Genomic DNA, 14,464 nt, shown 5'->3' with positions numbered 1-14,464 from the left:
GATTTATAATACCTTTTTCACATGTTGCCCTTTGGATTCTGACAGTCTGCGGATTACCGGGGCTAGGGATCTTAATATAGAGATAGAGACCGAAACATGGCATTCGATTTTGAAACGTGTTCACACGTCATCTGTTTGTGCTCGCCACGGGGTTTTACAGTGTAAAGTGGTCCACAAGGTACATTGGTCTAAAAGTAAATTAGGCCGTATGTTCCCTGACATTGATCCAAGCTGCAACAAGTGTCATGTAGAACCGGCTAATCTAACTCATATGTTCTGGACTTGTCCTGCTTTATCTCTTTTCTGGGAGTCGGTTTTTGACTCACTTTCCGCTATTACTTCAATCAATATCCATCCCTCTCTGCTAATCGGCTTGTTTGGAGTTTTACCTCCTAATTACTCATTGCCGTCTCATTTCGCAGAGTTGGTAGCTTTCTTACACTGCTAGCGAGACGTTGCATTTTGATGAATTGGAAGGGTCCTCGAGTCCCTTCTCATACTCGGTGGATAAAACATGCCTTTTTTTTGTTAAATTGGAAAAAATTAAACACTGCCTTCGTGGTTCCATGATTAAATTTTCAAGAATTTGGTTACCCTTTTTTGAGCACGTTAAATCTCTGCAACTGGACGCAGTCTCAATTGACTGACTGACCACCCAACCCTGCACTTTCAGTGGTTTTTCAGTTTTCAACTGGTATTATCGTTAGCAGCACACATTACTTTCTAAGTTTTGAGGTTACTCAACTTTACTTGCTGGACCTAGTTAAGGCTGACCTTGTCCTATTTCTGTATTATGACATAAAGCTCTCTTATATATTATATACTATACTAAACCTGTTAGTACTGTGAGGGATTTTGTGTTGGTGTTTTTGTATTAATGTTTTTTTTATGTCTGTTTTTTTTGTCTGGTTTTTATTATATTATTAGTTTTTATATTATTTCTTATATTGATTGTTTGTCTTTGGTGTTGTGAAAAATTCAATAAATAAATCATATATATATATATATATATATATATATATATATATATATACAATATATAATTATATTTTTTTATAATATAAATGTATACATTTTATAAAGATAAATGTCTCTTACCATCACTTTTGGTTAATTTAATGCATCCTCGGCTGCTGGATAAATATTTACATATATATTTTTTTATATATTTTTTTATTTATTACCCCAAACCTTTGAATGGTAGTCTCATGGTTTCCACAAATAAACAAACAAATCACCTGATCATCAAAGGCAACATATTTAAAAAAAAAAAAAAAAGTCAATTTCATGCTTTTAAAGGCACAATTCACCCAAAAATTGGCAAATTGTCATTCCAAACCTGTATGTTTTTCTACTGCTGAACATAACATATATTTTAAAGAATGTTGATGACAAAATGGTTTTGGTTCCCATTGACTTCCATTTTACTTGTTGTCCATTCAATATCAGTCAATGGTAACCGAAACTGTATAGTTACCAACATTTTTGGTTAAACTATCCCTTTAAGAGCCCCCAAAATAGAAGCAGCCAGAAATAAAGATCTATTTAAATAGAATGAAATATTTGCTATTATGTGTTGCTTGAAAAAAAAATATTTAAAGGATATTATGGTCAATTTTGAGTGTAGCTCACATGAAAATGGTGTAGTTACAGCCTCTACCCAGCAGGGGCTAACTGAACCCAGCTAACCAGCTAGACATGTGGTCATGTGGCAGCCCTTGGTTTCAGCCACCTATTCCTCCTCTATTTTAGCCACTTTTCTATCTAGTGCAGTGGTTCTCAAATGAGAAGGAACTCAAGATGACTTAAAATTATTTAAAATAAGACAAAGCATTAAAATGAGCTCAAAAAGTTTTAGATCCACTAGTAGCGCGATGCATCTGTTGTAGTTCTTCCTATTTTGATATTTTCACTGCCCTCATAGAAAGGTCGTATTTATCTGTTTCCGTGTGTTCTCACATCATGCAGGTTTTCTTCCCATCTCACTACTTACTGAGAGAGTCTCAAAACAGCACCACTAAATCAAGGGAAGCTAACAAACATTGTAGGGCATAGAGGATCTGCAGCTCTCACCAAATAAACAACTGACCATGAGGCCGAGGTAAGCGTGACCTCCACACGCTCCCAGTCACCATCTGGACGAAAGCTTCTCTCAGTCAAGGTCATGGCTGCGATCTGTGATCTTTGCCGGGGGAAACAGTGGAAATTACATTCAGACCATCACTGATTACATGTAATGCAGCCCTGCAGCACAACTGAATGAGGATGTTTGTGTAATGCAGTTTTTTTCTTTAGTGTTTGTGTGCAGAACGGATTATTGGTATTCAGAATTGAATCAACATGGGACATTCAAAGGAGTATTATACACAAATCCTGCGAAACACCGAAGTAAAGCAGCACCGCCATTACTGCGTGCCTTGCTGCTAAGGAAGTAGCGGAAGTAGCGTGTTGGTCCCGTATGCGGCTGTAGCAGATGTTAGCTGTATGAATTTACAATTTTTTTAGTACGTATACTGTCCAGTGATGGCGGGTAGAGCGTGTTGTGTGGTTGGCTGTTTTAACAACAGCGCAAAAGTACAGGCCTGGAATAAAACCGTTTGTGAAATTCACAACCTTTGACTGTTGCACATTGACTGCCCATGTTTACGCCATTCGGATTACATGACATGACGATAGTTTTTCTCAAACGATGCGGTTAAATGCTCACAAAGTGACTTTAAGAGCTGATCTAGAGTCTGGAGAGGAAGTTCATGCAGTTGTGTCCTCTTATAGGCAAATAAACAGCTCGAGCGTCACACGTGCTTCAGCGCGCGCACGTGTTTGTGTTAAATGAAACTGCACCATTCATTCACACAGAACATGTATGATTCGGATGTAAACAACAGTATGGTTTGCACTGTTTATGTACTACTGAACACATTTTTACACTAATTTATGACTTCTAAACCATGGAAAAAAAACACGGAAGCTGCGAAATCATATAGAGAAGGACTTCGTAAGCAGGAAAGAGCGTGAATTTTGACGAACTAAAGTTAATATGAGGTAAAGATCCGAACGAGCTTTTCTAGCCCTTACCGCTATTCTTCCTTCTATTCCTTATTTAGACATATGCTACGTTTAGATTGTCAGTCCAAAAAAAGCACATGAAATCAGTTTCAAGCTACATCCATATGTGTTTTGAAATCCTATTTAAATTACATATCAGGAAATCCGCTTCATTGTATTTCGCGTGGTATGTGACTTTCACACGCCGCGTAAAATGTAAACGTCAGACGTTGTTAAAGGGAACATGCTGAAAGTCGCAACAAGGCTGTGTTGTTGCAAAGTGCAGGACAAGCAGAAAATTATTATTTTTGAAACCGGCGCAGATAAGAGCATGGGAAAAAAGCTGTGCATACCAGCCTCCTACAGTTCTGCAGCTCGAGACGCAGGAGTCAAGTGTGGCGGGCCGGCGGCTACACGTTTCCATGCCAACATCTTTTTCCAATAGACAACATCTATTGCAAATGCAAACCCCTCCATCAACGCAACATCATTGCCATATTGCCAAAGAGCTGCATGAACACACAACTCGGGTCTGAACAGTTGCGATACACAGTGTGGACATCATTTTAGATCAAATTCTAATAGGATATAAAGATAATTGGATTTTGACTGACAGTGTGAATGTAGCCATACATTCGTACTTTACTTCAACATTTTGGCCATAGTCAACGCTTCATTTACACATGATGTGGCTAACGTTAATGCTGTGCCTCTCTCAACCACAAACGCCTTCTTTCATCAGTTTTTTGCTCTCTTCTCTTTAACATTTCACAGTCTATAGAACTCGAAATGTTTTTTAGCGGTGCGACCGATTAGTACAGACCAAAACACGACCATTTTTCAGCAGCAATAATCAGCCAACTATGCAAGTCCGTTCAGTGGCATTGTTTACGTTCAGTGCCTCCAATATGGCCGACTTCCGGATTGATGACGTGTAGCAATAATCTCAGGTTTCGTGTGGAAATCAAGGTTACCTCCATCTAGTGGTTACATGAGAAAATAAATACTCCAGAGTGGAAATATGCTCAGAATTGTCTGCTAACATACTAGTACTGACATAATGCTCTGTGAAAATGAAGTGTTCTTAAGATTGAATTAGCACTTGTAGGGCACTTCCAATCTTATATGTGTATATATATATTTTTTAAAACTACTTAGGGGGAGAGTGGGGTGATTTGTGCCAGGGGGGAAGTTGATCCACCCCTTGTTTCTGGAAAACCATAGAAGAAATTGCTCATGTGACCACATAATTTTGAAAAGCCATCCATTTTACATATCCTCCAAAGAAGAGAGACACATGGCATGAGATGTAAGCACATTTTAGCTAAAAAAAAACGTTTTTTTCCTTTCAAAGTAAAATTTCTATGATTAAGGTTTTTTGATTGTAGTTTCTGAACAATTATTGACAAGTTTGAAAACGTTTCACACATGTCTTAGGGCTTTAGCAGGCTACACAATGAGTCTATAGAGTTAGCATGATGTTAGCTTTTAACTGCTGGATCATGTTAGTTTTTCGAACTTGTGGCAAAGGGCCTGGGTTAAATTGTGCCAGTGGCACCCCCACTTATAATTATTTTCAACATATTATTAATTTGTAATTGTACATTGTACTCTTACATTTTAGCGCTTAAACTATGTGACATTCTTTTAGACCAAAACTACTGGACATTAGGAAACACACACCAGAGACCTTTTCTACAGTTTTTGATTATTCGGACGTTTTGCTGGACATTCTCGTCGGAGGTGCAGCGTTGTTGTTCAAACGCGCGTTCAGACGCAAACGCGGGAAGCGAGCCGGCGCGCTGGTTAAACTCCGCGAGCGCGGCCTGCGCACTGCACTCCCCAGTATTCATCTCGCGAATCTCCGATCCCTTCCTAACAAAACGGATGAACTTCTTCTCCTCACCCACACTAACAAGGATTTTTTAAACTCTGCTGCTTTGTGCTTCACTGAAACCTGGCTGAGTGAAGCCATACCGGACAACGCAATACATCTGCCGGGCTTCCAGCCATTCCGAGCGGATCGCATCGCGGAGCTAACGGGGAAAACGAGAGGTGGTGGATTGTGTTTCTACATTAACGAAAGTTGGTGTTCAGATGTAACAACACTGAAGAAGATGTGCTCTCCTAATTTAGAGGCACATTTCATAAACTGTAAACCCTTCTACTCGGGAATTTTCCTCTTTCATTCTCGTGAATGTTTACATCCCTCCAGACGCGAGCGCGGCGCTACAACAGCTGGCTGAACAAATATCTGAAACGGAACAAAGGTACCCAGACTCTCTTTTAATCATTCTTGGGGATTTTAACAAAGCAAATCTTTCCCGTGAACTACCAAAATACAGACAGCACGTTACATGTCCCACCAGAGACAGTAATATACTGGACCACTGTTACACCACAATAAGAAATGCGTATCACTCCGTCCCACGGGCAGCTTTGGGGCTCTCTGATCACTGTTTGGTTCATCTCATACCGACCTACAGGCAGAAATTGAAATCAGCTAAACCTGGAATACGGACTGTAAAAAGATGGACTAATGAAGCAGAGCAGAATCTACAGGCCTGCTTTGATTGCACTGATTGGACTGTTTTTGAAGCTGCTACCAATGATCTGGATGAGCTCACAGATACTGTAACATCATATATAAGTTTCTGTGAGGATACATGCATTCCTACCAGGACATTCTTATCATTCACTAATGATAAACCATGGTTTACTGGGAAACTCAAACACCTTCGTCATGCCAAAGAGGATGCTTACAGAAGTGGGGATAAAATCTTGTATAACCAGGCCAGAAACAGATTGACAAAGGAGATCAGAGTTGCTAAAAGGAACTACTCTGATAAACTGAAAAACCAGTTTTCATCCAACGACCCATCATCAGTCTGGAATGGCCTGAGGAACATCACCAACTACAAGTCACCATCCCCTTGATCTGTGGGCAATCAACACCTGGCTGACGATTTAAATTCATTTTACTGCCGGTTTGAAAAGCCCTCATTAACACCACACACCCGGTCTGATCTGCACTTCACACTTTCACCATCACCTCCTGCACTCCAATTATCACTCCCCCCTCCTGCCATCCAACCTGAGCTTAAGGTCTGTGTGGAGGACGTGAGCCGAGTCTTCAAAAAACAGAAGACTAGGAAAGCCTCAGGCCCAGACGGCATCTCATCTGCTTGTTTAAAAGCCTGCGCTGACCAACTGGCCCCGGTCTTCACGCAGATCTTCAACAGATCATTGGAGCAGTGTGAAGTTCCCTGCTGCTTCAAACGCTCCACTATCATTCCTGTCCCCAAAAAACCCAAAATCACTGGACTTAATGACTACAGACCTGTCGCTCTCACGTCTGTGGTCATGAAGTCGTTTGAAAGACTGGTGCTGGCCCACCTGAAGGACCTCACTGGACCCTTGCTGGATCCCTTTCAGTTTGCTTACAGAGCAAATAGGTCTGTGGATGATGCAGTCAACATGGGACTGCATTATATCCTGCAACATCTCGACAGACCAGGGACTTATGCAAGGATCCTCTTTGTGGACTTCAGTTCGGCCTTCAATACCATCATGCCTGGTCTTCTCACAGCCAAACTGACCCAGCTCTCCATACCATCCTCGATCTGTCAGTGGATCACCAGCTTCCTGACGGACCGGCAGCAGCGAGTGAGACTGGGGAAACACACATCCAAGACACTCACAATCAGCACCGGAGCCCCCCAAGGGTGCGTTCTCTCCCCACTGCTCTTCTCCCTGTACACTAATGACTGCATTTCTAAAGACCCCACTGTCAAGCTCCTGAAATTTGCAGACGACACCACTGTCATCGGTCTCATCCAAAACGGTGACGAGTCTGCTTACAGACTGGAGGTTGAACAGCTGGCTGCCTGGTGCAGTTATAACAACCTTGAGCTGAACACGCTCAAAACAGTGGAGATGATCGTGGACTTCAGGAGGAACAGCCCAGCACTCCCCCCACTCACCATCATGAACAGCACTGTGGGAGCAGTGGAGTCAATCAGGTTCCTGGGCACTATCATCTCTCAGGACCTGAAGTGGGACAATCACATTGACTCCACTGTGAAAAAGGCCCAGCAGAGACTGTACTTCCTTCGCCAGCTGAGGAAGTTCAACCTGCCACAGGATCTGCTGATTCAGTTCTACTCAGCCGTCATTGAGTCTGTCTTGTGCGCTTCCATCACTGTCTGGTTTGGTTCAGCTACCAAATCAGACATCAGGAGACTACAACGGACAGTCCGGACTGCGGAGAGGATTATTGGTGCCCCCCTGCCAAACCTCCAGGACCTGTACTCTTCCAGAGTGAGGAAGAGAGCAGGTAAAATCATCACAGACTCCACTCACCCTGGACACCACCTGTTTGAACTGTTACCGTCAAGACGGAGACTCAGATCACTGGCCACAAGAACATCTCGGCACAGGAACAGTTTCTTCCCACAGGCCATTTCCCTCCTGAACAGTTAACACTCCTCCCAAGGCATATGCCTGTAAGTGCAATACTCCCACTGTTTAGTGCAATATCCTACAACTCAGGTGATACTTATATGTAGATTTATTTATTTATAATATTCAAAACACTGTAAATAGGTTCATAATCTGTAAATCTGAAAATGTCTATTCTGACTAAACCAAACTGTGATAGTTTTATTCTCATATATTTATATTTATATTTTTATTTTTTTTATTCTTATAATTTGTAGTATTATGTTTCATGTTTCATGTTGTATTTGTATTTGTATAGTCCACTGGAAACCTCAGTACCAAAACAAATTCCTTGTGTGTGCAAGCACACTTGGGAATAAAGCTCTTTCTGATTCTGATTCTGATTCTGAACTTGGTGGTACAGGCAGAAGGGGGCAGAAGTTTATATTCCCCTGCAGCATTGAAAAGTGGGATGTTAAGTAGTAGGCCAGACCACCTAGTCCTAGACCTACATACTCACAGGGGATAATCTGGAGAAGTGAGGAGATGGGCATGCCTCATCAGTGTTTGACTTAGGCCTACCTGCCATTTGTTTAATTTAGCTAACACTGATTTCAGTTTTGAATTTGCACTATGTTATTAAAGAGAAGTTTTATTAAGTTTTTAAGTGGCCTAAGTAACAATAAGATGTTTAGAAATTAGCCTAGTCACTTTATTCTTATATGTTACATAATTGACAGACAGCGTTCTATGTATGTCAACAGGCATCTATTGCCAGGATGGATGCTAAAGTTTGAGCTGACTCACAAATCTTCTCTTATACAACAACTTTTCCCTCTTCTCAACATGGACTGCGTGTCCCGGGGGCGGGGTTTATGTACATTTTAGGGTTGCTGATGTCACTAACCCGGGAGGAATGTCGTGAAGTCCCTACCAGCCATTTGTTGTAGTCCTTTTCTTTAAAGCAAATATCTCCCTTTGCTTTGAACTTTGAGCATTGTAACTTTGCAGATGTTGTTTATGCTCAAACAGCAACATTTCACACTAGCTAAAAGTTAGAAAAGTGAAATCGTGTTGTACCACCCCTTTAAGTAGGTCAAAAAAATAACAAGTTAAGCTAACTGCAGTTGATTTAAATATAAATTATATAATATATTTTAATTTAATTGCAATTAACATGCAATTAAGTGTCTGAAAACATCACATTCAGTTCACACCTTTAAGTATATTCTTTAAAAGTATATTATAAGTACTCTTTTTTTACCCTCATGTTTTGTTCGGGTCATTTAGACCCGGCGAAGATTTCTTTTTAACATTTTAACATTTTTGCTTGTTAACATTATCACACTTGTACTGACTTTACTCACCCAGGGTATAATTATTTCCCTCCCAGTTTTTTGAGAATATTTGTAAATTTTTGTGATTCTTTTTTCGACCTTTATACAAGTGTGGTGTTCCCGATCAAAAATGACGGCCTGTAAAGAATTGCTTATAAATCTATCAATATTCTATATTATCAAACATTGTGTAATATAGAGTCTCATACAAATTGAGTTGCATAAGCTCAGATAAAGGAGGCCTATGATCAAACAGATCCAAAAAGAAATACACTACCTGTCCTAACTAAAAGAAAACAAGTTGGCAAACAGATTAAATCCAATACACAACACGGGAACACAACATTTGTCTGGGTTTTCTGCACGGCACAAGGGTTAAAAAAATGCTAAAGTTCTTTTTCCACAATGCATGTTATAACAACATTAAACATAATCATCTTAAAATGTTTCAAGCAGTAATACTGCATATATACAATATACTGTACAATTCAATGCAGAAATAATAGTGCTAGTATGCTATTCTAAAAGCAGTCATGGTCCTAATACAAACTAAGGAGGCGTTTACAGAACAACAGCCTTTTGCGGGCCTGAAAACGCAAACTTTTGAAAACGGGCTTCAAAAGTGCACGTTTTTGAAAACTATACCGAAACGAAACAAAAACATTATTGTCTCCATGTAAACTACAAAAACATGAATTTGTGAAAACAATTACGTCATGCACATGCGTATTACGGGTTCAGTCTGTAGGCGTGTAGTGTTTCTTTACAAAGGGACATCGCCAACTACTGGCCTGGCAGCAGAATACAGGTTTTTTTAATTGTTTTCACGGATCCATGTGAACTGGGATCGTTTTGACAACGCTGTCATCTGTACGTGGAAAACGTAAAGGAAAAACCTTTCCGTTTTTAGTACATCGTTGTCGTGTAAAAACATACCATAATTCTCACTAGGGAATTGTTGAAGTCTTGCCTGAACATATAAACTGCTGAATAATACGTCAACGTAATAGAAACCAGTCATTCGCAGTTATTGTTTTTATGCTCCTGAAAGCCAATAAAACATCTTTATATGCACAATTGTGATGTTGCCATGTGTGGCTGTCCATGAATCACAGCTTGATATAAAAGAGCCAGTGCAAACACAAAGGAACCACCAAGGACACCCTTTGCCGTTTGAGCGCCAAAAAAGCACAGTCAATGTGTTTGACTGGTCGAGGTTTACTGAAAATTTCTCTGGTGACGCAAAGTAGGATGCGCCGGTCCCTGTATTTCCTCCCTCATTAAAACACATCATGTTTAATAGGTCAATGGCTGAGCCTCAAACTCGGCTATATAAGCTTGAGATTATGGCTTCCTCTCTCACCACTGAGCTCTGGGATTGTTGTGCTTGGACTTCAGAGTGTCATGGCTCAGTTTTCTCATAAAAGAAAAAGGGATTTGAATACACAAAGTAGAGAATGAGTCTGGTTTGGAAAAAGGTAGTACGCAGCTGCTAGGTCAGCATTACTATACCAATCACTAGAGCCAGACCTAACATTTCATATTAACAAGACATTGATGGACCAAATGCAGTTATGACTGTGCTGTACTGATATATGAGGATCTTTTGCTATACGGGTATGCCAATGTCAATAAAATGCCCAATACATATTGCATATTACTATATTTATATAAATAGCAACTCCATGAAATAACATCTTACACCTGTAAAGTCTGATATATAAAATAATACTCAGATTTTTTTTAAAATGAAACTGTTTATTATACATTTAGGCAAAAATATGTATGTGTTTTTTGTTGAATATCATATTTGATACATAGACTTTTATGGCTCTTAAAGTTTGATATAGAGAGAATATAGAGTGCTCACTCATGGAGGAAACAAACGTAATTTTATTCAGAGGCCCAAACTGAACAAAAATACGCAATTTGGTGCAGTTACTGCTATTTACACGTCCAAGAAGTTCTGATAGCTTGTAATGTAAAGCAGCATAAAAATATCACTTGTCACTCTATATCTCCCAATAATAAATTTTGGTAAGATGATATTTAAAAGCTTAGTTTTATGATAAAAGCTCTGTAGTTTTAAAACATAATGCAATGCAATCCAATGAAAGATGAACAAATAAACATTTCTCAAAAGCCTGAAGTATCATATTTGATACATTTTAACAGGATTTTGATGTACTTGTTGATGTTACTTGATTTTGAGTGATGATGAATGTACAGTCAAGTAAACCTAGGTGTAAGTGTTCTTCTTGAAATATTACTAACCATATAAAAGCTTTTCTTATGTTTACTTTATAAAAATCAGTAAAGATTTCACATCAAAAAGACGTGTACCACGACCTGATGGTAGACATTTTAGAATGATATAAAAGACCTTTTACTGGCTAAAAAATATAAATTAACAATCAGAAAACAGAAAACAGAAGCCAGTATAGTGCACAGCAGCTTTTTCAGGAAAGTTTTGATTGTGTTGATACTTTAAAAGCCTTAAAATTTGTGTATCAAATGTCATACAGTAGGCTTTATAGGGTTAAGATGTCTTCAGACCTCATGATGCTTTGGATTTAGAAGTTGTCAGCCAGTTACTAATCCTATTCTGGTTTATATGATCCAAAGTTGCACACCCTTGTGCCAAATATCTAAACCCTATATTGCCTGGTTCGAGGATGTGAAATATTTGGTGGTGGGCAAACATCAAGCAAATCCATCTGACTCAGCTTTTTCCAAACATGCCGGGTTTCTTTGCGTATAGCCAGATCTAATTTAGCCGACCTCTGTGACAAAGCATGTTAGAGTATCATTTTAGACTTTCATAATCATATCCTTTATTGACATGTTTATGTCACGCTAGAGCTTACAAGTAAAGACAAGAATATAGATGGTGCCAATAATGCACTATTGTTGCTTCAGGGGTTTTGTGCTGAATGAGTTATAAAATGATGACAGATCTGTAACATGTAATGACAGAGTGAAATAGTGATCTGTTGCCCCACTTGGACCTATTTCTTAAGGCAAATAAGTTATATAACAAATAAAATATAAAACCATATTGTCTGAAGGTGTGAAATCACATACTGTTTTATTCCCTTCTGTATGATTTCTAAAGACTCAATAAGAGCAGAAGCACAGGTTTGCTTTCATCATAAACACACATAGCCATACTGTAATTTATTCGTGAGTGATGGTTCATGCATTTAATGGTTCAATTATTTATCCAGATGGAATTTTGAGCAAGTACAGGTCTTTCTACTGCCAATACACACACGACTCACTGCTGTGAGCAAGTAAGACATGCTGCTGCTGTACAATATAGCGTACATTAATTACCTGTAGTAAATATGTACAGGTGGAGCTGGGGAGGATGGAGGGTTTTTTGAGCGCATTGTAACTACTACAGCAAATGCTGACCGAGTATTTGAAGCTTGAGCAGCAAGCTCATTGGCTACTGATACAGCAGGAACCAATAAGCTGTGCCCTACAGAGAATAATGAGATTGCAAGCAGATTGAATTAAGTAAAGACTCTGGCATGGCATCCATGCAGGGCTGGACTGGCCATCGGGCATACCGGGCACTTTGGGCAGACTCATGGGCTGGAGTGGGCTCTGTAGTGGACTCATGGGCTGAAGCAGGTTCTGGAGCAGACTCATGGGCTGAAGCAGGTCTGAAGCAGACTCATGGGCTGGAGTGGGCTCTGATGGGGACTCATGGGCTGAAGCAGGTTCTGGAGTGGATTCATGGGCTGAAACAGTTTCTGGAGCGAACTCATGGGCTGGAGTGGGCTCTGATGGGGACTCATGGGCGGAAGCAGGTTCTGGAGTGGATTCATGGGCTGAAACAGTTTCTGGAGCGAACTCATGGGCTGGAGTGGGCTCTGAAGGAGACTCATGGGCTGAAACAGTTTCTGGAGCGAACTCATGGGCTGGAGTGGGCTCTGTAGTGGACTCATGGGCTACAGCAGGTTCTGGAGCGAACTCATGGGCTGAAGCAGGTTCTGGAGCAGACTCATGGGCTACAGCAGGTTCTGGAGTAGACTCATGGGCTGGAGTGGGCTCTAAAGGGGACTCATGGGCTGGAGTGGGCTCCGGAATGGACTCGTGGGCTGAAGCAGGTTCTGGAGCAGACTCATGAGCTACAGGAGGTTCTGGAGTAGACTCATGGGCTGGAGTGGGCTCTGAAGGGGACTCATGGGTTGGAGTGGGCTCTGAAGGGGACTCATGGGCTGGAGTGGGCTCTGAAGGGGACTCCTGGGCTGGAGTGGGCTCTGAAGTGGACTCATGGGCAGAAGCAGGTTCTGGAGTAGACTCATGGGCTAAAGCAGGATCTGGAGTAGACTCATGGGCTGAAGCAGGTTCTGGAGTAGACTCATGGCCTGAAGCAGGTTCTGGAGTAGACTCATGGGCTGAAGCAGGTTCTGAAGTAGACTCATGGGCTGAAGCAGGTTCTGGAGTAGACTCATGGGCTGAAGCAGGTTCTGGAGTAGACTCATGGGCTAAAGCAGGTTCTGGAGTAGACTCATGGGCTGAAGCAGGTTCTGGAGTAGACTCATGGGCTAAAGCAGGTTCTGCAGTAGACTCATGGGCTGAAGCAGGTTCTGCAGTAGACTCATGGGCTGAAGCAGGTTCTGGAGTAGACTCATGGGCTGAAGCAGGTTCTGGAATAGACTCATGGGCTGGATCGGGCTCTGGAGTGGGCTCATGGGCTGGAGTGGGCTTTAGAGTGGATTCATGGGCTGGAGTGGGCTCTGGAGTAGACTTATGGACTGAAGAAGGTTCTGGAGTAGACTCATGGGCTGAAGCAGGTTCTGGAGTAGACTCATGGGCTGGATCGGGCTCTGGAGTGGACTCATGGGCTGAAGTGGGCTTTAAAGCGGATTCATGGGCTGGGGTGGGCTCTGGAGTAGACTTATGGACTGAAGCAGGTTCTGGAGTAGACTCATGGGCTGGATCGGGCTCTGGAGTGGACTCATGGGCTGAAGTGGGCTTTAGAGTGGATTCATGGGCTGGAGTGGGCTCTGGAGTAGACTCATGGGCTGAAGCAGGTTCCGGAGTAGACTCATGGGCTGAATCAGGTACTGGAGTAGACTCATGGGCTGGAGTGGGCTTTAGAGTGGATTCATGGGCTGGAGTGGGCTCTGGAGTAGACTTATGGACTGAAGAAGGTTCGAGAGTAGACTCATGGGCTGAAACAGGTTCTGGAGTAGACTCACGGGCTGGATCGGGCTCTGGAGTGGACTCATTGGCTAAAGTGGGCTTTAGAGCGGATTCATGGGCTGGAGTGGGCTCTGGAGTAGACTTATGGACTGAAGAATGTTCTGGAGTGGGCTCATGGGCTGGAGTGGGCTCTGGAGTAGACTCATGGGCTAAAGCAGGTTTTGGAGCGGACTCATGGGCTGGAGTGGGCTTTGGAGAGGACTCCTGGGCGGGACAGCAGTGTGCGGCCCAAACACACAAAATGGCCACCGCCGTAACAGGGAGTACTATTGACGGTAGAAGAACCTCTGGGACTCTCAGATGAGATACCGCCACAGAGATGCAAGCTGCTCGCACCGACATCAGTTGTGTATCCTCCAAACTTTAAGCCAGTCTCAAACGACGAGGGACTGCCCTGGTAGTTGTAGAGGCAACATTCATGA

This window comes from Siphateles boraxobius, unplaced genomic scaffold (assembly GCF_051911475.1).
Source record: "Siphateles boraxobius isolate OS27281-9 unplaced genomic scaffold, OSU_SipBor_1 48, whole genome shotgun sequence".
Taxonomy (NCBI): domain Eukaryota; kingdom Metazoa; phylum Chordata; class Actinopteri; order Cypriniformes; family Leuciscidae; genus Siphateles; species Siphateles boraxobius.
The sequence above is the reverse complement of the archived record's forward strand: the minus strand, read 5'-3'. Positions refer to the sequence as shown.